The following is a 27,054-nucleotide window of genomic DNA, read 5'->3' as shown; positions in this document are numbered from 1 at the left end:
GGTGAAGCGGAAGCGATTGTAATTTTCTTAGACTTCTTCCCCATTCTGCTTGAATCTATTACTTCGGAAGAGTTCTGCATAGGAGTGAAAATGAACGTAATACAGAGAATTGGTAGCGAAAACCAAACACGAGCGAGATATATTGATTAATGCATGATGAAGGATTAACTTAAAGTGGTCGTGGATACAATCTGTGAAAAGATTTTTAAGCTTACTATTTCATGAAATGGTCGTTAAAACCTACCAAGCCTTTAAATGCCCATCATATCGTTTTATTGGCCGAATGATTTATTTAAGCGTGCCTTGGATGTTTTGGCAGTTGAGCGTAGGTGAATCATTGTTTGGAAGATAAGGCCTTTAATACGAATTAATCGTAATATCCCCGCTTTAACAATTTTTTGAAGTTTGTGCTTTTGGCTTTATCGCAATCGAGCATCGGGGGAAAACTTAAATCGTTATATTGGTTCCTTTTGGAATCCCCAATTGCCGATAGCGATATCGCATCGCATCGGGAGTATTAACTGAGCACTTTGAAAAGCATGCATGGTACATCCCCGATCGCTGATAGCGATATCGCATCGCATCGGAGCGAAAGGGACTTTATCCCATCGCATTGGAGCGAAAGGCACTTTTGTTATGGTAACTTATTATTGCCGATATCCGATAGCCTATTGCATGTTGTTGTGTCGGAGAAAACCAATGGGTCTTTAAATTACGCCTCCTTTGTCATTGCGACATGTGATCTTGCGATCGCTTTATCGCAATGATAAAAGGTTAATCATTTATATTATAAGACCAAATAATTGGTTTATCAAAAGGTTTTATAATGTTTTCATTTTATTTTCGGACCTTTTTGAGTAATACAAAATTGATACCAAAAATAAAAAGGGACCCATTTCATATGATAGTTTTGTGAATAAAAATGACATGAAATGGGGGGGTTGTTGTAGAGCACAACAGGCTCTTGGTCAATGTTTCTTCCTTGATTATAAGCTCAATAAAAGACATAGAAACTGCAGAGAAAATATTTCTTATAATAGGCACTTAATATTTGTGTAAACAGTACGAATAACTGCAAAGCAATGACATGGCAGATGTCCACAATGAAATATATGCAGGGACATTGGAATATTTGTGAGTATTACTCTGGCCAATAAAAGTATTTGTACTCTCATTAGACCACTCATTCTATCATTTCCTTTCAATGGTTACTTTGGAAAGGAAAATAAAAAGATAACATCACTAATGACTTTGTCCTGCAATGAAATGTATTTAAGTAAGCCATTGTATTTGTAATATAATTAAAATACAATTACCTCATAGAGGGTTACTATCAGTAATCATGACTCTCTATGTATTGAGGTATGATATCTACTATAGAGATTTCACAAAAAACCATTGCAGGTACCTTAAGCAACGTTGAGGAAGAATTATGTGTATTTTTACAAAATTATTAACAAGAATCTAGACAGATTTCGATCTAAAGCAACAAATACCCATTATTCTATTCATTCCAATTCAATATATGCTTGAATTGACCCTAATTCTACTAAATTCCTTTGTTTTTTTTTCCATTGTACCTAAAGTAGTCAATAAAGTGTGAACAAATTTGAAAAGTATCTTAGTTGTTATCTTGCGTAAATGGATTAAATTTTGCATCCAAAGAAGGGCTTCTGTTGGTATAGAAATCCTCAATCTAGGAATAAAAAGGTTTTCATGAAAGGGCATGTAACTAAGTGGTATGATATGCTAACTAGCCTTGGGTTTGATACCTAGGCTATTCAAGCTTTAACATGGTATTATATTTCGTTAATATGGCTAGGATATCCAAAGCTTGTTAATGTGGCCTGAAGGGAGTGCTCTACTAGTAATCCATTATTTGGAACAACAAACTAGTATCAAAAGGGAATGTAGCCCAGCAGTAGATGTTGGTGTCCAGGTATGAACAATTTATTCACCCTATTCTGATAGTAATTTATCAATCCGGGTGCGTATCCTTTCAAGGCAATGTGCAAGGTATATGCAGGGACAAAAGCACAATCCGTTATGACCAAGGGTTCATGGCTAAGATTCAAAACATTGCTTTAAACTACATACAAAACTCCAGAAAACAATTACGAGAATTAAAGAAATGTAACAACAAGCATAACTAATAAATAACATACAAATACAGACGTAGCACCTGATCAGAAGAGAGGGCCCAGCTCTCTGATCAGGGCTGTGTTAGTCACAATGAATATTAGAATAGCAAAACAAATGATACTTTATTAATCTAAAATAGGAAATTACAATATCGATGGGGGAATCCCCATTTACAGGAACAATCTGTCTTTTATACACAGTGTGGGAGAACAACATCTTTCCCCAAAACATGGTAACCATATATTCAAAAATATACATTAGTTGGAATGGCACCAATGCCAGATAAACAAGATCAGCAAGAGGTCTAAGAATGGTTCAAGGATCTGTGACTCCAGCTGTGCGGCCTCCTTATGGTTGGTCATTGCTGGATCTGTTGCGAGATGCTGAAGCAATGGTTTCTGTTCTCCAAAAGTTGTGGTGAAACATACATTTTAGCACTACGAATAGTTAAGACTCCGTGACTTTACTTCATTAATAAAATATTCTTATAGGCAAGTCACGGGTGTTTACCTCGTAAATTTAGCATAGAAAACATGGGTAAATAAGTGCAAAAAGGTCAAAAAGGGTGATGGAAATGCAACAGAATGATAGCCTGATTTGGTGCCCAACATCTCCCCCCCAACTAGCCTTTTGCATGCCCTCATGCAGTTCGCCGCCTCCGTAGGTCTGGATTTAGTAAACTATAGGTTTCATGAAGCTGAGCGAGATCATATTCTACAGCTATCTCTGTCCCTGGAACATTAAAACCATCTGAAAGGAGGACTTCCTTCCACCAGTCTACCGAAACATTATACATAGGAGTGTAATTTTCTACAGGAAACCAAATAGTAGGAAACTGAAACAGGATCCCCATCCACCGAACCCTGCATGTCCCGACATATGCCACATATCTGGGCACTCTAGGGAGCACTCATGAAAACTTTTGTGCCCCAAAAGGTTCCCTGCTTCGGACAGCTGTTGGTGAAAGCATCCACCTTTTCTGACAGCAATCCAGGGCCTCATCTTGAAATGTGATTAATTGCCTAACACAAAGATCAAGGCACCAATTTTGTGTCCTCGGCATTTTGTCTCTGTTCCCCTCAATCCCCCAAAAGGTGTTGTGTTTAGTGAACATTGTGATTGACATCTCATGTTCTCCTCTTACTATAAATGGCTTTGCAACCTGATTGGATTCAAAAGTGTTAAAATCCTTCTACCAGTTGATCTAATTGAAAGTGTAAGAGGTGAGGGCCCATAAATGAATGTCCCCCACATATGGGATCAGGTTGAATTCTCTGTCCAAGTGCAGTAGATACCCATGCAGGTAAAACTCACACATAAAATGCTGAGTTGGCACGTCACGACTCCTCATTATTTGGAGAAATTGTACACATCTTCTATTTCATAACTAATCTCGTTTTTTATTCTCTCCATGTAGAATAAAAGAAAATGTTCATGCAAGAATAAAGAATAACAAGAAGTAGGGGGGTGACATGCCATCACCTCTTGCACCAAATTGAACATCTGCTCCTTATCAGCTTTCAGCTCTGCCACTTGCTTCTCCAGCTGCTCCATCTTGAGTTGCTGCTTTGCATGCCTTAATCTCATGATATCTATGTGCTCCACATATTCAAAAATGGTTGTGGAGGCTTGTTCCTGAGTTCTTCTGACCTCATTTTGATACTGGGCCACAGTAGATTTCCAAGTCTGCACTTCAGTCGTCAAGGCATACTCATGGTCTTCAAACAATCACTCGACTGGGTCTGTTTGAGTGGTAGCAGAGGTTGTGGCTACCTGGTTCATCTGAGTCTCTGCTTCCACTCTGATGGCCTTGGACTTTTTAGCTTGCCACTTGTATTTCTTCATCCTCTTTTGAATTTTGTGTACCTACCTCCTTAGTTTCCTGACCTCCATCTTAAGCCGCATTGTCTCTTTAAATTGTAGCTAATATTTTTGTTTGACTGGGAGTCTTCACTGTTCACACAACTCTACCCATTCCTGCTTAACCAACACTTCCTCAGTTTCAGCAGCTGGAGGTAAATCCCCTTGGACGGCTTCTGTTGTGCCGACTATCGGGTTTTCCTCCACTACCTGTTCTTCTTCGATTATCTCTTGTTTCACGACCTTCTCGCCTAGCTTTTCCATTGGCTCGTTCGTCAAGACCGCTTTGCTTGGTCCCTCCTCTTCGCCAATGGCTACTTCCTCTTGTTGCGTGCTCACCGCAACCGGTGATGCCCTTGCGAGATGCTCTCCTGCTAATGTGTCTATTGGAATCCTTCTCGGTTCCCCAGCCTCAGGGACCTCTACCTCTTTTCTCCTTTCAGGCTCTGAAGTGCCTGTCACCTGAGTAGCATCCACCCCACACAGTTGTGGCCTTTGTGACAAATTCAAAGCTAGAGGAATGGCGAGATCTTCTTCTTTTCACCGAGGGGAACGAGTTACCCTTGCTCCTCTTGGGATAGAGGAGAAAAAGGAGAACTGGCACGAGTCTTCAATGTTCGGTCCCAAGGTCGACACTAGTTCTTGTGGGTCAGTGCCAACCTCATGCCCTAGTTCTCCTAGAGCTTCTTCCACGGGTCCCATGGCTTCCCCAGCTCCGAGCCCTTCTTGTCCTTGTTCCTCCTCTTCCATGGGTTCCATGGTCGGGGTGGTCACGACCTCTTCTTCATTCGGGTTATCCTCCTCCATCGGCTCCATGGTGGTAGGAGGTCCTTGTGGGGTACCCTCGGTCACCATATTAACCAATTCACCCACTCTTGTCTGCTGTGGTCCTGCCTCTATGGTTATCATGGTACCAAATTGCCCTGCTAGTTCCATAGGCAAGGCTAGTTCTTGTGGGACAGCCTCAACCATGGCACTATGTTATAGTAAAATTTGGGCACATCAACCCCAACTTCTAGATCTATGTTATTAGGGTCCATCAACCCCTAATTCAGTTGTTTTCATTCCCTAATGAAGTTAACCTACATCATGCTTGCTTCCCAAGAGTTTCATGACACCATTCATCCAAAAAATGTCCCTAAGGAGATCATTGCAGGTGGCCTTCTATCTGGCTGCAATGAATGGCATGCACTACACTATCTAGGTGCTATGCATAGCACCTGGCCTTTTTTGCACTTGCAATGAGCGAGATCTATCGAAATTTTTAAATGAACTCATTGGATTCCTCATCCAATGGATGCTTTTGGAGGTTTCTAGAAGGATTGGGCTCGCTTTTGCATGAGGAAGGAGATGAATGAACCTTAATCGATTATCCCTTCCTCCATAGAGCCACTTCCCAAATATGGAAAAGAATTCATGAGAGCCATTAATGGCCTAACCTCCTCTTTTCAGCTAGAAAAGGACCAAGCTCTCATTGGCTGGTCTAGGTTGAGACTTCTTAAGCTAAGGAAATGTTGCTTGGATGAGATTAGTAGAGAGAGTAATGTTATCATGTCAAATTGTTTTTTACATGAGGAGAGAAGGGTTTGAAGCTGGGAGGATGGCATTGAATCAACCATGCATCTACATGGGTTATAATCTTCCTTTCTATGAATAACGAATTCTATGCTTTTTCCCAATCATGTGTTATGTGATGTATATTGTACTTTCGATTCTATAGTATGTTTAGTTAACAGATTGATATGTATGCTTTGATGGTTTTCTGTCTCGGCTTGTGTGCAGGTACCTTTCAAGCGAGTTAAGTATAGAAGGGAGTGGCGAAAGTGGTCAAAGGGAAGAGGGATTGAGCGAGAGATACAGGTTATTACTTTTTCTCCTCTTTCTTTTATCTGTTAGCTATAGGAAAAGCAATGTAATTACTTTACCTATTGTTCTAGACTTGCTACTAGGTCTAGGGGTTAGTCATTCGAAAAGACACTAAATTTTCCCATAACAAAATGGCGACTCCGCTGGGGATTTTCATTGAAATTAAATGGAAAGAGTGCTTCTAATTATAGTTGCATTTTTAGGAATTTCGGAAAACATCTCGTGGTGAACCCTCAAAGGAAAATTTTAAGCAGGATCAACCTAAAATTTACATCAATTAATCTAATAATGCATTGGAACCTAATGAAAACATCTAAAGGTCTAGGCTAGAGACGTGTTCCGACGTCTTAAAACCTAGTGTGTCGTTTTCATTGAGGTTGGGTGATTCCTCCTCTCTGAACCGATAAGTACTAGTATGGACTTGTGCTCCCTGTACCGTCATGTATATAGTGGTAGACACCAATAGGTTGAAATCCTTTATGCCTAGGAAACTGAGTTTTCCACCTTACCGATCACAATGCACCAAACACAACATTTGGGAAGACTAACTGCCGTACGGTAAATCCTTGGTAATTTCTCCTTCATTTATCACCAAGGTGTATATTGCAATTTTGTGATTAGTTTGGTAAACCCTCTTGCTTTGTATCTCGAAATTAGTCACTTTTGTTCCTTTTTGACTCCTTAAAAGAAAAGGTTCATCTGAGTGCTTGTCCTTTCAAGCTCATTAAACAATGAAAGCGACTGGAGTCATCTTTTGCTTTTTCTCGACTCTTAAAAAATGAAAAAGCAAGGTTAAGTTCTAGTGTTGTAAAAATTAATTGACCATGGATAACATCCTCCACACTTGTTTTTTAGTTGATCTTATGTTGAAACATATGGTGACAAATCTGGAGTCCAACAATCAAGGAATTCCTTTTGATGGGAATCCTAGTCCTTTTCCTCTGTTTGGAAATATTGGTGCTCCATATATGGCTACATTGTCCCTTCCGGGATTTACCATTGGTTTGCCAGTATGGTTGTTTTCAACCTCCTTGGTTCAAAATGTCATGATTCCTCTACAATCAAGTACACCTCCAACTGGACAAAATTAAGCTCCAGTTGATCCTAAAGTTGACACTTTGCCCTCTTCCTCGGTTGTTTCTTCTTCCCCTTCTTCCTCTTTGCTTGGTGAAAGTATTGGTACTAGTAACCAGGTGGCTAAGAAGAAGAAGAAGCAAATTCAGTAGAGGGAAAACCAAGCAACCATTGCTTTGAATGCAACATCTGATGATAAACCATCCATCAAGCCTCACAAAGTTCGATATTCATGCAAACTTTGTGCGGGAGACCATCTTCTTCAAAATTGTCCTGATATTCCTCAGATCTTAGAAGAATGGTCTTCTCATTCACATCATTCTGTGTCATCAACCTCTAGAGATCATGTTGGTGACACACCATCAACTAGTGCTAGTAAAGTTCATGAAACGAAGGGTGAATTTAAGTTTCCATGTAGGTTATGTGAAGGGAATCATCCCATTCACCATTGTCCCTATCTAGACAAAGCCAAAAAACTGTTGGATAATCGTCATACTTTACTGCAGCAACTTCCATTTGGTTACATGAAACTCTCCCTAAATCCTTCACTAGTTGATAAAATGACTGACCAAAATCAATCATCGGTCAAGCCCACTCTCTCTGAAAGTAAATCTCATGGGTCTATACCCGACCCAAATCAACAAGTCGAGGTAGCAGTTGACCCGATTTCACCTTCAATAAATCGTACCCTTCTTTAAGAGAGTGAAAATGGTACCACTCAAGTTCTTTTTGTTTCTTCAGATTCTAAGGAGCTTGGGGGCAGTCCTCCTGTTCCATCAAGACAAGAGGAAAATACTCCAGTTCTTGTAACTCAAGGGGTTAATTCTCCCATTTCTACGGTACCCCCTCCAAGTACTCTGGTCACTTCCTTTGATTGGAATCGACTGGCAGGATTCCGCCTTCCTTCTTATGTGCCTTTCTAGATCATAGTACAAGTTTGTAATATGATTGTATCTTGAACTATTATAGATGAAGGTGCATCAGTGAGTATCCTTTCCTCAATTTCTTGGCAAGCACTTGATTCCCCGCCACTTGTGCCAGTTACACAAAATTTTTTGGCTTTTAACAGAGGAACCAGTAAACCACTAGGGATCCTTCCTCAGTTACCTATTACTTTGGGAGGAAAAACAGTTTATCTGAACGTGATGGTAGTCCCAAGCCCTTTAGATTTAAACTTACTTCTTAGGTATGACTATGTTTATGACATGGGAGCTATTGTTTCAACACTCTTTCAAGTGATTTGTTTCCCACATGAAGGCAGGATTGTCACTGTTGACCAACTTTCATTTCTCTATCCAAATATGGCTCCTGGTCAACCATCTTCCCTAAATGGTCCCTTTGTACCAATGGTATCATCCCCTCCATGGGCTAATTATGTGGCAACCTGTTCCATACCTACATCAATTGATGGTCAATTCAGTGATGTTGTACATCATGTACTGGGGGCATTGGAACCAGATCTCTCCTTCATGACCTTTTATGAGTTGTGAAACAAAGGGTTACCGAGGATAGTTCATTGTCTTGTTTCAACCTCGTTAAAAAATGAACCCAAGGGTCCAAGGATAGTTCGTTGTCTTATGTCAACCTCATTAAAAAATGGAACAAGGAAGCCGAGGATAGCTCCTTTTCTTGTGTCAACCTCATTAAAAAATGAACCCAAGGGTTCGAGGATAGTTCCTTGTCTTGTGTCAACCTCGTTAAAAAATGAACCCAAGGGTTCGAGGATGGTTCATTATCTTGTGTCAAGCTCATTAAAAAATGAAACAAGGGTCACCGAGGATAGTTCTTTTACTGTGTCAACCTCATTAAAAAATGAAACGGGCCCTTCGAGGATAGTTCGTTGTCTTGTGTCAACCTCGTTAAAAAATGAAACAATGGTCTCTGAGGATATTTTGTTGTCTCGTGTCAACCTCATTAAAAAATGAAACCAAGGAATATGAGGATAGTTCTGGGTCTTGTGTCAACCTTGTTAAAAAATGAAACAAGGAGTATGAGGACAATTCTTGGTCTTGTGTCAACCTCATTAAAAAATGAAACTAATGGAATGAGCATAGTTCCTTGTCTTGTGTCAAGATCGTTAAAAATGAAACAAGGAATCAGAGTAGAGTTCCTTGTATTATGTCAAGCTCTTTTTAAAATGAAACAAGGTCCCCTGGAGCAAAGTTCCAAGTCGAGTCTTTGAGCAGATCTCATAAAATCCCAGTCGAGTCTTTCACTTGATCTTGTAAGCGAACCTTCATTCCATCCACTTGATAGCCATGAGTAGTCTACTTAGGTTAATGTAATGAAGCTTGTGGGGCACACACCTAGTGGTAAAGATAAGTTTCCCTATAGGTTATGTGAAGGGAATCATCCAATTCACCTTTGTCTATCTAGATGAAGCAAAAAAGGTGTTGGATAACCGTCCTGCTTCACTGCAGTGACTTCCATCTGGTTATTGGAGACTCTCCTTTTCATCATGCTAGGGGCATGTAAAGCAATCTCAAGCATAGTTTTTTGCTGTAAGCTTGGGTAAAAATGAAACTGAATCCAAGCATAGTTTTTTGTTTCAAGCTTGTGTAAACATGAAATTGAATCCAAGCATAGTTCCCTATGGTTCAAGCTTGTCTAAAAATGAACCCATTTTTATTTTTAACCCTTGTGATTGCCATTTTATCAGCCTTTTTTCGTCAGATGAGCCTTGGTTGTTTCATTCCATCGCCACCATCCCTTTTGTTGATCACACGCTTTCACTTGGTTTTTCTACCCTTTTTAAGGGATAGTTGCAATGAGTGGTCTTATTAGCCAACCTATTCACATAAATCAACATGTTTTGAGAAGTTCCAACATCACCAGAACCAGTTGCTACCCTAGACACCACTCATTCCTCAAAATGGAGTCCTCTTTAAGCTCTTTTCAGGCTCTCTAAACATGAAAAGATTGTCAAGCACTTGTCGTTTCTAGCTCGTCAATGGACTAGAATTGTTATCTACTCAGTATAGTTTTACCCCTTTTTCGGGCTGATATATATTAACTACGAAAAAGGTACTCGTTGGTCAAACATGATCAATAGGTGCTCTCTTGTATTGTTTTATGCTTTTTCAGGCTTAAGAGACAAATGTACGAAAAAGAAATTTTGGAGTTTCCTTTTAGTCCCTTTTTAGACTCTCTAAATGTGAAAAGGATCGAGTTATCTTTTTCGTTAAACTCGTTAAAAACATTAAATAGCGACAAACTTGTCCATCTAGACAAGACCGAGTTTCACCTTCGCTAGACTCGTTAAAACATCAAATATTGATGGATTCACTCGAAGGGTGGAATTATACAAAAAGCATATGTTATCCTCCTCAAGCTTGATTAAAAATAAATAGGTATTGGTCAGAAATGACTGGGGAAAATGGGAAAAAGCTGGGAACACTTTATGGTAGCAGGTCACTCTTGAACATGACACTTTCACCTCATCACCGTGACTATGTGGGTTGGGTCATTCAGCTTGATGATTATCACACCGTTGGTCTATCATACCGTCCATCACTTTGTTTTGGGTCAATGCTACCAATTCACTTCAGTGTCGCCGATATGTTCAAGAGAAGTCACTCAGTTCAAAATTTCATCCTTTAAAATACAGTAAACCTTCATTTTCATGCCCGCCATTCTTGAACCTTGTGTTGTCAGTCGATGTTTCATCTCAAAAATCATTTACCTCGTTTTGTGTCGTTGATGTGGGATATACCAAGGCCCTCCTGCGACAGGTTGCTTCTTGTCGACATTAGCACATCATCTAAGAAGTTGACTTAGAAACAACTCTTCAATACCTTGAGGCTTGCATACATCAATGGTAGGTTTCTCGCTTCCAGCGATATGTTGACATCACTGGCCTTCGACCGAAAGACTTTGTATGGTGTTTGACATCAAATAATTTATTCACACCATGTAGAATGTACTGCAGTACCTTGAGGGTAATTATCATTATCGGTGATTCATCTCGCATCTGTTAATGGCTTACATCATTGGCTGGTAATCAGATGATGTCTCTCCATGTTCAACTTCAGATCATTTATTCACATGGTTAGACTTGTACTTGAGTGAAAGATTAGATGAGATTAAAGACCCCGGATCTAGTTTCATCCATGTGAGTTGTGATATATTGGTCAGGAGTACTATATAAAATGTACAATGGCCTTACATTCATGGTCATCCATTCATGGGTCTATATGTATAGATGACTATCTTTGTACATGTAATGAAAGTTTATAAGCTGAGCATGGGTATGCCTTCCCTCAACTAATTATGAGAAAAAATCAAAGTATCATGATATTTGTGTTGTAAATGATGTAGGTCACCTTCCGTTTCGAAACCTTCTCTCCAAGTGGTAAAACATCTCACTCGACATGTTTATTTTTGACTTCATGCTTTACGGAGCAACTATTATAGGAAAATTTGGGCACATCAACACCAACTTCCAGATCCATATTATTAGGGTCCATCAACCCCTATTTCAGTTATTTTCATTCGCTAATGAGGTTAACCTACATCATGCTTGCTTCCCAAGAGTTTCATGACACCATTCATCCAAAAAATGTCCCTAAGGAGATCATCACAGGTGGCCTTCTATCTGGCTGCAATGAATGGCAGGCACTACACTGTCTGGGTGCTATGCATAGCACCTGGCCTTTGTTGCACCTGCGATGAGTGAGATCCATCGAATTTTTTAAATGAACTCATTGGATTCCTCATCCAATGGATGCTTCTGGAGGTTTCTAGAAGGATTGGGCTCGCTTTTGGATGAGGAAGGAGATGAATGAACCTTAATCCATTATCCCTTCCTCCATGGAACCAATTCCCAAATATGGCAAAGCATTCATGAGAGCCATTAATGGCCTAACCTCCTCTTTTCAGCTATAAAAGGACCAAGCTCTCATTGGCTGGTCTAGGTTGAGACTTCTTAAGCTAAGGAAATGTTGCTTGGATGAGATTAGTAGAGAGAGTAATGTTATCATGTCAAATTGTTGTTTCCATGAGGAGAGAAGGGTTTGAAGCTGGGAGGATGATGCTGAATTCAACATGCATCTACATGCGTTGTAGTCTTCCTTTCTATGAATAAAGAGTTCTATGCTTTTTTCCCATTCATGTGTTATGTGATGTATATTGTACTTTTGATTCTATAGTATGTTTAGTTAACAGATCAATATGTATGCTTTGATGGTTTTCTGTCTCGGATTGTGTGCAAGTACCTTTCAAGTGAGTTAAGTATGGAAGGAAGTGGCAAAAGTAGTCAAAGGGAAGAGGGATCGAGCGAGAGATACAGGTTAGCACTTTTTCTCCTCTTTCTTTTATCTGTTAGCTATTGGATAAGCAATGGATTTACTTTACCTGTTGTTCTAGACTTGCTACTAGGTCTAGGGGTTATTCATTCAAAAAGACAAAAAATCTGCCCATAACACACTAGTGGGCCCTTCTGTGTCAACTCTCGCATCTTCCATTGGCTTAGTTTCAGCTTGCTCTTGGGAAGCAACCTCTGCTTCAAATTCTTCTACTTCCATCCCCATCTCTTCCAGTTCTTCCTAGTCAACATAATCATCTTCTCCTACGTTTTCTTCCTCCATGGCTTCTGGTTCGTCTTCCCTGGAAGCCACAACAGTTGCTACTTCTTCCTCTGTAGAATCCCAAAACAATTCCCATGGGATTGGAATTCATCTGATGGCATTCATTACTAACAGTTGAACCAGCCCATGGTGGGTGATGACCGTCAATACCTGTCGCGACCCCTGAGCTGAATGTGCCATTAAGTGAAGGCTTCTCAATAGGAAATAGGTCACATTAATTGAAAAATCTTCTGCTTGGGGAAATCACAGGTGAGATAGTATGTGAAGATGGTATTTTAATATGGTGGAGTATCTCCCTTCGCAAGTCGTATATTTTATGACGAACTCTGCTACTCCTCCCCATGGATGCGGTAGCAAGTTTCGATCGTATCCCTGACCCTTCTGTGCGATACTTTCTCCCACTTGTAAAAAGGCTTTGGGAAACTCCGAAAGGGCAGTCCTTCTTGAGAACCATCGCTATCCATTTTGAGGGAGCCCACTGATTTCTACGATGGCTTCCTCTGTCACAGGGATTTCAATTCCGCGGACGTGAGAGCTTTCTTCTCCTAAGTTGAGTGCGAATTCTGCTGTAATTCCTTCGTTCAACCCTCTCAACCTATCGAAGTAAACATTCCAACCTGTGTTCTCAAAAACTTGCCATACCTCCTAGTTGTTATGAACTCTTGTTGTATCCTCAGGCTCATGTCGCACAGAATGTCCACCCATCGCTGTAGAGGCTGGATCAGCATGAAGACTGCAGTTGGCTGGCAGGGGAGAATGACAGGGCTCCAAACCGTTGGCAACTGAAATAATGTCATGGTTGCTTTTGGGGAAAACGGATGAAACACTATTGGTACATTTGAAAATGATGACAGGTTATGGTGGTATTGTTAGATATTTTAGAAATTTAATGCAGCGCGTTGGGGAGGTGATTGATTATGACTCTGCTCGTACGAGTACGCATTCCAAGACATCAAAGCTATGATTATGGAGTACCGAAATCATTAGATTATGTTAGGTGAGGATCTGTGTCATGAATTCTTTTTCGAGGTACATCGTTGCTTATTATGACGGTCCCCCCCCCCTTCCCCCCCAACTTAATTACGGCCATCCACGACACACTTTAATGTCCTTTTGGAATATTTTAATTAAATCCATAAAATCAGTGGAGATGTACTTGAGGACCTACCTTATGGTGGAGTAACAACAAAATTTCTGAGGGAATAACAGCAACAGGGAGTAACAAAAACAGGGAGTAACAGTAATGACAAAGTAATGGCAATGGCGGAGTAACGACACCAGCGGAGTAACAACAATTGCGGAGTAACAGCACCGGCAGAGTAATGGCAGTTGCGGAGTAACAACACTGGTGGAGTAACAACAGTTGTAGAGTAACAGCACTGACGGAGTAACAACAGTTATGGAGTATCAGCAGTTACGGAGTAAAAACACTGGCGGAGTAATAGTAGTTGCGAGTAACAATAGTTATGGAGTAACAATAGTTACGGAGTAACAACACTGGCAGAGTAACAGCAGTTGCGGAGTAACAATAGTTATGGAGTAAGAACACTTAGTGGAGTAACAACAACATCTTAATAGTAGAACTGGTGGAGTAGCAACGCCTAGTGTTACATTTCTCTTGGCCATCTTCCTTCATTATTCCTGCAAAATACAAACAAGTATGTAATAGTAGTATTATATATATGTATATATATGTATATATATATATATATATATATATATATATATATATATATATATATATATATCTATATATATATATATATATATATATATATATATATATATATATATATATATATATATATATATATATATATATATATATATATAGATATATATATATATATCTATATATATATACATATATATACATATATATATATATATATGTATATATGTATATATATATCTATATATCTATATATCTATATATATATATATATATATATATATCTATATATACATATATATATATATATATATATACATATATATATATATATATATATATATATATATATATATATATATATATATAGATATAGATATAATTTTTTTTTTTAGAGTAGAGTGAGAGTGTTCTTTATTCCGACAACCATTAAGTCAGATGAATTAGAAAGGTGTTTGACAAAGGCATTTCTAGAGACTGGGTGGTGGTATAGTTTTACACGGTGTCCATTTACTAAGAACGAGGTATGGTTCTCATCTATTGTAATTAATCTAACCATTCCATTGTCGAACACTGCATCTGCTTGATATGGCCCCATCCAGTGAGTGCAAAGCTTGCCTTTGAAATCCTTAAATCAGGAGTCATAAAGTAATGTCCAATCCCCCACATGAAACACCTTAGTTTTGATAAATTTATCAAGCCATTTCATTCTTTTCTCTTGAACAACAGTGGTCTTCTGGACAACTACTGATCGAATCTCGTCCAACTCATTTAGATGTTCTAGTCGGTGTTTCAGTTCTTCTGATAGATCTAGGCCTACTTCTAGAGCTGTTTTGAGTGTATTGATATCAAATTGCACAGGAAACAAGGGGGATTTCCCATAGACTAATTCAATTGGGGAAAACCCAGTTGTGTTCTACAATGTTTTCCTGTATGCCCATAAAGCTTCTGGAAGTTTCTGTGCCCAGTCTTGGCGATGAACTGCTACTATCTTTGTCAAGATATTTTCCAATACCTTGTTTGTGCTTTCTAGTTGTCCATTCGCCTGGGGGTGATAGGGGGTAGTCACTCTATGTTTGACCCCATATTTTTGCATCAACTTTCCTATCATGTGAGATGTGAAATGTGATACTCCATCTGATACAATTTCCCTTGGAGTACCGTGTCGGGAAAAGATTTCTTCAAAAAGAAAGTTTGGCACTACTTTCATTGTTTGTCTTGTGACCACTCTGGCTTCCACCCATTTAGTTACATAATCAGCGCAGACTAGGATGTAAGATTTCTGATGATAAGGTGGGTTGAAGGGTCCAACAAAATAGATGGCCCATTTCTCAAATGATTCAAGGACTATCTAGGGCTAAAGAGGCATTTCATCTGCTTTCCCAGGTTGTCCCATCCGTTGGCAGCTATCACACCTTCGAACATAATCCCGAGCATCATGAAAGATGGAGGGCCAGTAATATCCCATTTGCAGCACTTTGTGACCTATTCTTTTATCTATAAAATTTACTCCAGAGGGTCAACCCCTGTATGAAAGAGATATCCTTCCATCCATGAATATCAGGTACTCTGGTCAATAATCTTCCTTTGCTCCTTATATGACAGATGACGAAGCACCTTCCTTGTTGCAAGATAATTAGCAATATCTGCATACCATGGAGCGTTAGTAGAAACTGTAAAAAGATGTTCATCTAGAAAGTTATCTTCGATTGGTGTATTCTTACCATCATGTTCTATCCTAGATAAGAAATTTGCAACCACATTGTCTTTCCCTGGTTTATTTACTATAGTAATATCAAATTCCTATAGTAGCAAAAGCCATCTTGTAATGCGACCAGGGGTAACAGGTTTATTCATTAAATACCTGATAGCTGTGTGATTAGTATGCACAAAATTAGGATACCTGGTAATGTAGTGCCAGAATTTGTTGATGGCATAAATGAAAGCAAGGAATTCTTTCTCACTCTATAGTTTAATTCAGTAGGAGCCAAATTCTTACTAACATAGTAAACTGCATATGGTACTCTGTCCTCTTGTTGTCCCAATACTGCACCAATCGTTGTTTGGGAAGCATTTGTATGAATATGGAAAGGTAATGCCTAGTCTGGTCCTCTAAGGATTAGAGCACTATAGACCAATTCTTTAATTTTCATAAAGGCTACATCACAGTCACCTGACCACACAAAATCTGAATCTTTTGTTAGTAATTGAAAAAGTGGGTGTGCTACTTTCGCAAAATTTTCCATAAAACTCTTGTAATAACCAGTGCAACCAATAAAGCTACGTACCTATGTGGGTGTTTTGGGTGTTGGGAAGTGCAGAATTACCTTTATTTTCATTGGGCCCATCTTACTTCCTTCAGCTGAGAGAAAATGTCCCAAAACGATTCCCTCCTCCATAATCATATGGAATTTTACTGTACTCAGAGAGACACGTGCTTGCATACACCTTTCAAGAACTTTTTCTAAATTTTTCAGCCCTTCTAGAAATAAATCCCCATATGGAGTAAAGTCATCCATGTAAATTTCAACACTGTCATCTACCAGGTCAGAGAAAATCCCCAAAATTTTCCTCTGGAATGTTGTAGGAGCATTACACAGGCCAAAAGGAAGGACTTGGTATGGGAATGTTGCCTAGGGGCATGTGAAAGTGGTTTTATCCTAATCCTCAGGAGCTATCTGGATCTAGTTATATCCACTAAACCCATCTAGAAAAGAGAAAAACCTTTTTCCAGCCACTGTGTCCAAAACTTGCTCAATAAATGGCAAACGAAAATGATCTTTCTGCATTGCCTTATTTAATTCTCGATAATCCATGCATATTTGCCATTTACCATTTTTCTTGGGGACCATTACTAATGGTGAGACCCATTGGCTATCTGATATGGGGTAGATAAAACCTACGTCCAGTAATTTCTGAAGCTCTTCTTTCACAACATTTTTCAACGCAGGGTTCATTCCTCTCTGAGGTTGTCTCACAGGATGACAATCTTCCTTAATGTATATGCGATGGGTACATAAATCAGCAAGAATCCCCTTCATGTATGAATAATCCTAGGCGAAGGCTTCTTTATGTTTCCAAAGGACATCTACAAGTTTCTTCTTCTGGTATTCTGACAGGTTCGGATTAATATTCAGGGTTTTCCCGATTCTAATTCCAGTGGAACACTTTCATGGGGTGCATCAACAGGTGGCTCCTCTAATCTTTCTATTGTTTCAATAGTTTCCTAAGTCTCACAGCTTAGGATAGATTCTAGGATTTGTTGATTTGGCTCTGAAACGGAGCAAGGATCATCCATAAAGGAAGTGATTACATCATCTTCTGATTCCATTTTCAACTGAAGGGCCTGTCCAATAGTGAGGACTGGTCTCAATTCCTCATTTTCCGTTTCGGGTTCTTCCCTAGATAAAGTTTTCTTGCCACCTGCTAGTTTTATGGATGGGTTTGGTTCTGCAGGCAGGTATAACACTAATTATTAGTGTTATGCCCATTTGAAAAACCATGTTCCCTAAACAGAACCCAATGTAAGCATCTGCAGTAGCCATCCATGGTCTACCCAAAATTAAAGGATGGCCACCCATCGAATATTGCATATGTAAAACCAGGAAATCTATGGGATAGTGCCATGAATCCACCGAAATTGTTACATATTCCAACTTCCCTACTGGTTTGACTGTAGATCGGTCTGCGAATTCCAATACTATAGGTGTATGTTTCAAATTGCAAAGGCCTAATGCATGCATGGTTTCAATGGTGATGATGTTGATGGCAGCACCCAGGTCTACCAACACATTTGGAATCTCTACCCCATTAATTTGTACTGTCAAAATCAGGTTCCCCGGACCTCCATACTTCACAGGAATTAGTTTTCCCATCATGAAATCTGATAATTTTCCCATAACATGAATAATGAGGGGGTCTTTGGATTTCTTTGTAGGTTTCTTTGAACAGTATTCCCTAAGAGTCTTTGTGTATATTGGCACATCCTTCATAGATTCTAACAAGGGAATTTTAACAAATAAGTTATGCAATTCTCCTAACAAATCAAATTGAGATTGAGGGCTTGGTTTACTCAAAATTAGTCTCTCTAGATAGCGTGGTTCATATTGATGTTGTTTTACATGAGGTGCCTCGTTTCTATGAGTTTGTTTTGGCTCTTTATTAACTGGTCCTGATTCCTTACCTTCACTATCAAGTTGTTCAATCATAACTGGAGGAGGTTGAACATTGACTGTCCGCTCTGATCGCAGATTCATTTCATACAAATCTGCACTGGAGATGCTATATGAAGGTAGGTTAAGAACGTCAGCTTGATGAGCCCCCTTGTTATTAGGATTAGGGTTAGGTTGTATTGGAAGCTAAGGACAGGCAGGTTGATTACCAGGAGGCAGATTAGAGGGTAGTTCGAGTTGTTGTTGTGGCATCATCTGAGGAAACTACCCAGGAGAGGATCCTTGCCAAGTTCGAGCCCATGGAGAGCTCGTACTGGCTTAAGGGTTCCACTATTGCCAAGGTGGAAACTGGTATTGCGGCCACATGGGAGGATAGGGGATGGTCTAAGGATTCATATTAAAATTACTGAAATACTGAGATGGATCTGAGTACATATCTTGATTTCCCATTGGTGGTCGAGGCTGCCATGGCTTCCTAGACCCCATGAGGTGCAATTGCTCCGTGTCTTCCCCCATCCCTTGAAATACTACTTTCAGGCCTGACAAGGAGGGGCATGAACTTGTTGCATGGTTTAGCTCACAGATTGCACATTCCTTTATGGAGTTTATTGGACATTCCCTTTCCATGTGCTTCTTTCTACACTTTGGGAAAAATATCACCATGGTCCTGTCCAATTCTAGCTGCTTTTTTTTTACATGCAGAATATCCATCTGTGTTGATAGAGTGCTAAGGATATCCATCCTCAAGTTGTCTAGTAGGTTTCTGATTTCCGCCTTTGTAACACCCCCGCCAGACCCCTTTGCTGAGTGAATCACTTGTTTGTTTCATGCAAGCCCCCTCGAGCACTGAATACATAGTTCAAATATAACTTTGGACCTTTCCTTAGAGATGTCTCCATTTCCCACGATGTTCAATAGTTCCATCGAGTCCTCACGAAAAGTCCGAAGGAGGATAATTTTTAAATTCTCCTTATCCAAGTCAGAGTGACCTGACCTCTGTAAGGTATACTTGAATCGTTCCACACAATCTTCCAGGCTCTCATCTTCTTTTTGTGTGAACTTGAAAAGTTCCTCCTTGATGTTCCGAGATTTACAGTAATCCTGGTATTTTTCCAGAAAAGCTGTCTGCATATCATTCCATGTGGAAATAGACTTTCCTCCAAGGCCCATGAACCATCGCAGAGCCGTTCCCTTTAATGTAGAAGGAAAAAATTTTAACTGTTGGACATCCGTTGGGTAGTCATACCCCTGACACACTATGTCAAACTTGAATAGAAATGTTTTGGGGTCCTCTGAAACAAGCCCATGAAAGTTTGGTAAGGCTACTAATGGAATAGGCTTTGTGGGTGCACCGGCTCCCAGATCCCCGATCGGAAAATTAATGGTGGAGGTTTTGGGAGCCACAAATATCTTCCAATAACTACTGGGAATTTCAACAGGCTCTGTGGAAGATGGCTAAGGATTACTTACCACTCAGAGTCGAGTTGCTTTAGCAACACTTCCCCAGTCCCTTGGTGATGGAAGTACTCCTTCGTTCCCTTCTCTTGCATCCTGATGACTTGATCCCTCGGGTACAACCTCCTTTCCTTTGCTGGAGTAGTCTGACCCTGTTGATGTTTTTCTTGTGACCTCTTCTCCTTCTATTACGTACGTAAAGTTCTCCTCGTCAAGTATATTGTTGGATGATTCCTCAACTACTGGAGGGACCTGTTGTGTCGAACCACCAAATAATGTTGTAGACAACACTGGTTGATCTACTTATTGTCCCTCGGACTTCACTCTCCATGCCCCTGGTCTCATGGCTGTGCGAGAGGATACTTCTAATTCGGCTTTTGCTATAATTTGTTGGATATAGGCCTTTCTTCCTAGATCTGGTGCTCCCCACTTTAGGGCTCTCCCTTTGCCCCTCTTATTTGGTTCTTTGTTCATACAAAAGTTGGTATGATGGAAGATCTTGGTATGAACCTACAATGTTTCAATCTTGAAGTAAGGTGTCAAAGGACCATTCTGTCCCCATGACGAAAGAACTTACAAAAAGAAAGGCAACTAAAAAATAAATAAAAAAATCTAGCGTTCAAGGCCAGGAGCAGGGCGTCAAAGGACTGCCCCCTCCCAAAGAAAAGAATCACAAACAAGCACACACCTAGAGAAGACCTAATACTTCCAGGTTTGAAGCAGGGCATCACAAGACTCCTCACTCCCAGGGTAAAAGCTAGGGTTTTCATGAAAAACATGGAAGGGTTTTCAAAAGAAATAAATCTAACTCAGGGCCTGGAGCAGGGCGTCAAAAGACACCTCCCTCGCCAAGACAAGAGAGTGGCCCAAAATAAAAAAAAACAAAAATAAACAAGGGGAAAGAACACCTATGCTCAGGACCTGAAGCAGAGTGAGAAAACTTGTTCTCTCCCCAGGATGAGAGATTGACCCTCTGGTTGGTCCGGATGGTTGTCTTGCACCATGTTAGCCTCCCCGGCAACGGCACCAAAATTTTGGTGTCCAAGTATGAACAATTTATTCACCCTATTCCGACATTAATTTATCAATCTAGGTGTGTATCCTTTCAAGGCAATGTGCAAGGTATATGTAGGGGAAAAAGCACAATCCGTTCCGACCAAGGGTTCGTGGCTAAGATTCAAAACATTGCTGTAAGATTAAACTACATACAGAATTCCAGAAAACAATTACAAGAATTAAAGAACTGTAACAGCAAGCATAACTAATAAATAACATACACAGAAAGACGCAGCACCTGATCAGAAGAGTGGGCCCAGCTCTCTGATCAGGGTTGCGTTAGTCACAACGAAGATTAGAATAGTAAAACAAATGATACTTTATTAATCTGAAACAGGCAATTACAATATCGATGGGGAATCCCCATTTACAGGAAAAATTTGTCTTTTATACACAGCACGGGAGAACAACATCTTTCCCCAAAACATGGTAACCATATATTCAAAAATATACATTAGTTGGAACGGCACCAACGCCAGATAAACAAGATCAGCAAGAGGTCCAAGAATGGTTCAGGGATCTGTGACTCCAGCTGTGCGGCCTCCTTATGGTTGGTCGTTGCTGGATCTGCTGCGAGATGTTGAAGCAATGGTTCCTGTTCTCCAGAAGCTACGGTCAAACATACATTTTAGTGCTGCAAATAGGTAAGACTCCGTGACTTTACTTCATTAATAAAATATTCCAATAGGAAAGTCAGGGGTGTTTACCTTGTAAATTTAGCATAGCAAACATGGGTAAATAAGTGCAAAAAGGTCAAAAAGGGTGATGGAAATGCAACACAATGATAGCCCGATTTGGTGCCAAACAGTAGAGCACACCATCCACCAGCCAAGCCTGAGTTTTGTTACTAGCTTCTCTAAAGTTTTAACAACTTTCCTAGTATATGTTATAAATGAATGAAAAGAAAATAGACTTACCGAGGAAAAAAAACTGTAACTGCATTTCAAAATATCTCCCAAGAATCCAAACCTTCTCCACATCATTTTCAGGTAATTGTCTCTCATGTACACTTTCTTTGAAGAGAAATCAACACCCCTTGTCTTCAAAGCATAGCAGTGTGGATGAATTCTGACATGAATGAATTTTCCTTTTCTCTCTGCTTTCATTTTCACTAATTCTTGTTGTCCAAATATTCCAGTAGGATCAACATGTGAGGTTGTTGAAATCATATGATGTAATTCATTATCCTTGTATTTAGTTTTGCTGGTATATGAAGTCTCCATGCTCTAAAGTATGTGAGATCCTTAACCTTCCTTCTCTAGGGATTGGTGTTAGAGCTCAAGCAAGTATATTCACAGGGTGATGACCACTTTGTGTTTTAATAGATGGAAGATAAAGCATAAAAGATTAGGAAACACATCAATATCCATTCCTCCAACTTCATAATGACAAGCCAATTGATCTTACAAGACGATACTCAGTGCTTGGTACACATAGAGATGTTAGAAACAATAAAATTACAAAAAAATAAAACTGCTTAGCTACATAAATATCTGCTATGAGATTTCTATGACAAAATATAGTGTCTTATTGCAAAGTGTTTCACAAGGGGCTGACAAAATGTAACAGGGGAATACTACCACTATCACGTGAATAATCACTTCCTCCTTTTAGTGAAATATAAATCCAACAATGGAGGCTTCTAGAGGAGCCTCATGGAATCCTTAGACAAGACAAAATCAAGTCTAGGGCCTTCTATACTAAAAACGTATTACTACCACTTAAACATAAAATTCAAGGAAGGGAATCAAATGTTTTGTGAGGGGAATTTGCATATTTTAGCAAATGAACCTTCTAAGAAAATTTGGATATTTACGAAATTAGCATAAGTCAAAAAGAAAACCACAAACAATACAAATAAAGAAAAAGCTATGGTTGCAAAACTTGCAATTAAGATAGTATATTTCAGAACAAGTTATTATAACAACAAATAAATTGACCCTTGAACTTGAATGCCAATGGAAGCTAGGGCTCAAAAGAAAGATTAGACTAGATTTTAATTAACATACAAATTCTGAAAGTAAAAGGGCATATAAAATCCCTAAAATGTGAAATGTTGAACCCTACAAAGATTGTAAAAGAAATGAACAATAAAATATTTAATGAATGAGTCCATTTTGAACCATACAAATGCTCATAAAACCTAGACATCTAGCTATTCTATGACTGAAAATAAAATTGTAGTTGTTATAAACCCTAATTTAATCCTAAAATAGAAAATAAAGAGTAAAATTTTAAATTTTATGAAAATTTTGGATTTTATGATTGAATATTGGGAGAAAGACTAGTACCTATCTATTTTCAAGGCATATGGGGTTAATCAAGGACTCCTTTGGGAGAGTAAGATGATCAAGAAATATATCTAGTGTGGTTCACTACTAACCCTAGAATATCTACCTAGTAACTTACAAAATCCAAGAAATTTAATTAAAAGTTTCTCCACTAGAAAGCTTCTGAGGGTTTTAAAGAAGGGATTTTCTCAAAACAAACTAAGTGAATGCACCCTTTGCACTAGAAAAATACAATTAATAAAGAGTAAAATTTTAAATTTTATGATTGACTAACAGGAGAAAGATTCTTCCCTACTTTTTTTTGGAGCATAAGGGTTACCGAAGGACTCCCATAGGAGAGTAAGATGATCTAGAAAGATATCAAGGATTGTCCACTTTTGAAACTCATCACACAATGTCCATCCCACTTTTAGCTGTTCAAACTGCCCCTCTATGTTCGCATCAGAATTCCTAACTAGAGTCATAATAATGTCCTCTCCAACTACGTCATTGTTGCAACCTACCACTCTTTGTCTCTCTGAGTCTTTTTTTTCTAACAAAAGATTCTATGTGACGTCCTCACTAAAATTTGAAAGTTTATGTTTTGGCTCATAATTCATTTGCACACTTGAGGAGTTGTGCACCATCTACATTGGTGAGCCAACATCAATATAAGAATTATATTGACGTTTTATTCCATTGAAGTACCCTATGTCTTCTTTCTGTTGTTCTATTGTGCTAAAAGAGTTAGTATCATTATTACTTTACCAACTACATAAACCTTCACCTAGTTTATTACTATTCTTTAAAGAATTCTCCAAACATTTTTGCACACACTCACTTTTACCATATGATAATATTTTACCACCAATATTGTTATTTTCTCAAACAAGTTTCCTCTTCCTCTCAAATATACTGCTCAGTGCTCATCAATTCAGTTTATTGGTTTCCTCCACTGATATTTTTGACATTTTTACTTTCTTGGTTTTTACCATATAGAAACATACTTTCCAATCCCTCTGTTTCAAATGATACATGTTGAAAAATATTCTCTTCAAGGAATATTGTGAAATATTCCAAATTGGAAAACTATTGGTTTGTCTCCAAATTTCATAGTTTTGATTTCAGAATTTTAGTAATAAATTCCTCTAATAATTTGGTTTGCACTTCATTGTAGGTACTCTATATGGTTTTAGTCATATAAATAATGCCCTCAATAGTACATGTACCAACCAACTTCCAAGAAATAACAAAATATCCATTCATTGTATGCACTTAGAAGTTCATAAATACGTTGATATATGTTAAGGCAACCCATAGAATAATTTTTCTCATTGAAATCTGAGCATAGAAGGAAGAAATATGTATCATGGAACTTAGCATTAGAAGCTGGATATTAAATGAGAAACATACAACAATTATAACTCATCCAAAATGATCGCTCGAGGCTTTGTTTCAGAGGATCACTACCCAGAAATGGATGAAAAGTTCCACATGAGATGGCAGCCTTGCTTGCCACTTATTTCTTCAAATCTGGACTGAGATAATAAGCAGGTTCTTACAATACCTATCCCATGTAGCTAAATGACCCATAGTCACTTCAACTTGGCTCCAATAACTCGTGGGAAAGATAAAAATTAAATATGACCCCCCATGAGAATAATATCCCACCTACAGTAGCTCATACATTTCAGCCTTTGAGTGAGATGCAGCCCAGGTTGGACAGAGAACTGGACTCGCATTGGGACTAGCTTGGGACACTTATTGGGTGATTGAACTATCTACTAGAAGAAGGGAATGGACTACTGGTTCCTTTCGGAAGCCACCACGAAGGGAATAGTCCCTACAAATTCCATAATCAACCTCTAGTAATAGTGGAACCTCTGTTTCGTGCTTAGAAAACAATTGTATCATTACTTACTTAAAGTTGGAACTTCTAGAGAAGTAATAAATTCAATCAGTGGTAAAGGAACTCATTCCTTTTGAGATGTTTCTAACAAATAACTGACCATTTTCATATGCATCTAAAACCCTTCATTAGCTTTGTAAATTTGATTTCCTTCATTGCATATAAGTACTCTTTTCAGTTTTCTTCCGTTTACTTTTCTTCATTTGTTTAATAGCAATTTCATCCTGAAGCATATTTTCACATCCTACTCTAACTTTTGAAACATCTAGAGCATAATGAAACTTTGATTTCTCTTTGAATTTCACTTTTCTCCTTGCTTTCCTTTTCCCTAATTCTTGTTGTCCAAATATTCCAGTAGGATTGACATGTGAGGTTGCTGAAACCATGTGATGAAATTCATTTTCCCTGTATTTAGTTATGCTCATATCCAAAGTCTCCATTCTCTAAAGTATGTCAGATCCTTGACCTTCCTTCTCTAGGGATTGGTGTCAGACCTCAAGTAAGTATGCCAAAGTGTAGGCATGCATTGGGAGGTCTCCACTCGCTCACATTCTGAGTAGAATTGAGAGGAGGGTTTCTGTACTTTGACCGGTCATCCAACGTCTGTCTCAAATCAATAAGATTAGCCTTTAGTCCTTTGCAACAGTTGGCTTGCATTGTGAAAACATCGTCTAAGTATTGTCTTCTTTAGCAGAAGCCACCAAAGTACTGAGTGCTAAGGAACATGAACTTCATCCCTCTCCAACCAAACCCTCTTGTAAACTTCACAATGTTTAAAACTTCCTGCTCATTTTTCGTAGGAAATCATCTTCTCAATAAATACCAATATTTGTGAAAGCTGATGGTCCGCTCGTTGTAACAAACACACTTGTAGCCTCTACTGTTCATATTATGGACATCAAATGGCCTGCCATTATATTTGTCAGAAGAAATATAAATATCTGCATCTGGGGAGAACCTTGTGAAGGGGTTCTGTAACCACATTATATCAACATCCTACACATATACGTATCTTACTATTATTAGAAGAAATTATTATTTTTATTATTAGATTGTTGTTATTTATATACACAGATAGATCCATCTTGACCTAGAATAATCAAGATTTAATACTACTATAAACAAAGAGATAAAGAAAACTCGAAGGGCCAATCTCAATGTTTTTGGTACGCCCAAAGACCTTAAAGACTATTTCCCCATGTGAATAATATTATATTTTGGTGCTAAGTATAGCATCACATTTAAAGCTCCTTAAAGTTTAGGGCCGAGAAAGGCATCTTCCAAGGTTGAGTCTTCCCAGCTTAAAATGGCATAGTAGATATAATCTGATATGTGCTCATTTTGTAGGGATTTGATAATTAGAGTAAAATATATACATAAATTAAATTAATGTTAAAGTGCAAATAAGTTCCTAAAGCACCTTGGGAAATACTTTTATTCACAACAGAAATCTGTATATTTACACTCTCTATTATAATCGTAAGAGTAAATTCTAGTAATCAATAGTAAGACAATGTTATGTTAAATGGATTGGTTGTAATAAAATCCCATCTTAATTAACACTCCTATTTAAATGACCCTTTAAGTAATATCTTATTATTACATTATCGTAAACCTATCTCAACCCAAATCTAAGATGCACCTCAAAGTCACAAAGCACAAGGTAGTATATCTTGAGTTACAATATCTGATATTTACAACATGGAGGTGAATATAAAGACCATAATTTTAATGAGTGTACCAAAACACAAACACAAGCGCATGCATGAAATAGATCAGCCCAGACCGAGCTAGGATGTGAGTGTTTTTGGTCAATATAGCCTTTCCTAAGTATTTTTGAGTTTATTTGGAAATACAATCTCCCACATATGGTATTGGTGGCCACTGAACTATCACGTATTTTGTTTGCACATAAGAATTAATGGTAAAGATGTTTTTGAACTCCAAATACCTTAAGGTTTTTGTTCTTTGTCAATTCAAAACAACTTGAAAA

The 27,054-nt window shown here is 38.6% G+C and overlaps 1 pseudogene; it reads right to left on the bottom strand.

The window, feature by feature from the left end:
• LOC149172727 (uncharacterized protein At4g15970 pseudogene) overlaps positions 1–21,988 on the bottom strand; it is a 40,060-nt pseudogene extending 18,072 nt beyond the window's left edge.
• Positions 21,989–27,054: the final 5,066 nt, after the last annotated feature.

The sequence above is a fragment of the Pinus tabuliformis genome, chromosome 4_2 (assembly GCF_031772625.1).
Source record: "Pinus tabuliformis cultivar Carrire ecotype Pingquan chromosome 4_2, CPIR1, whole genome shotgun sequence".
In the NCBI taxonomy this organism is placed as follows: Eukaryota; Viridiplantae; Streptophyta; class Pinopsida; order Pinales; family Pinaceae; genus Pinus; species Pinus tabuliformis.
Note: the sequence above shows the minus strand (reverse complement) of the source record. Positions and strands in the feature narration are given on the sequence as shown.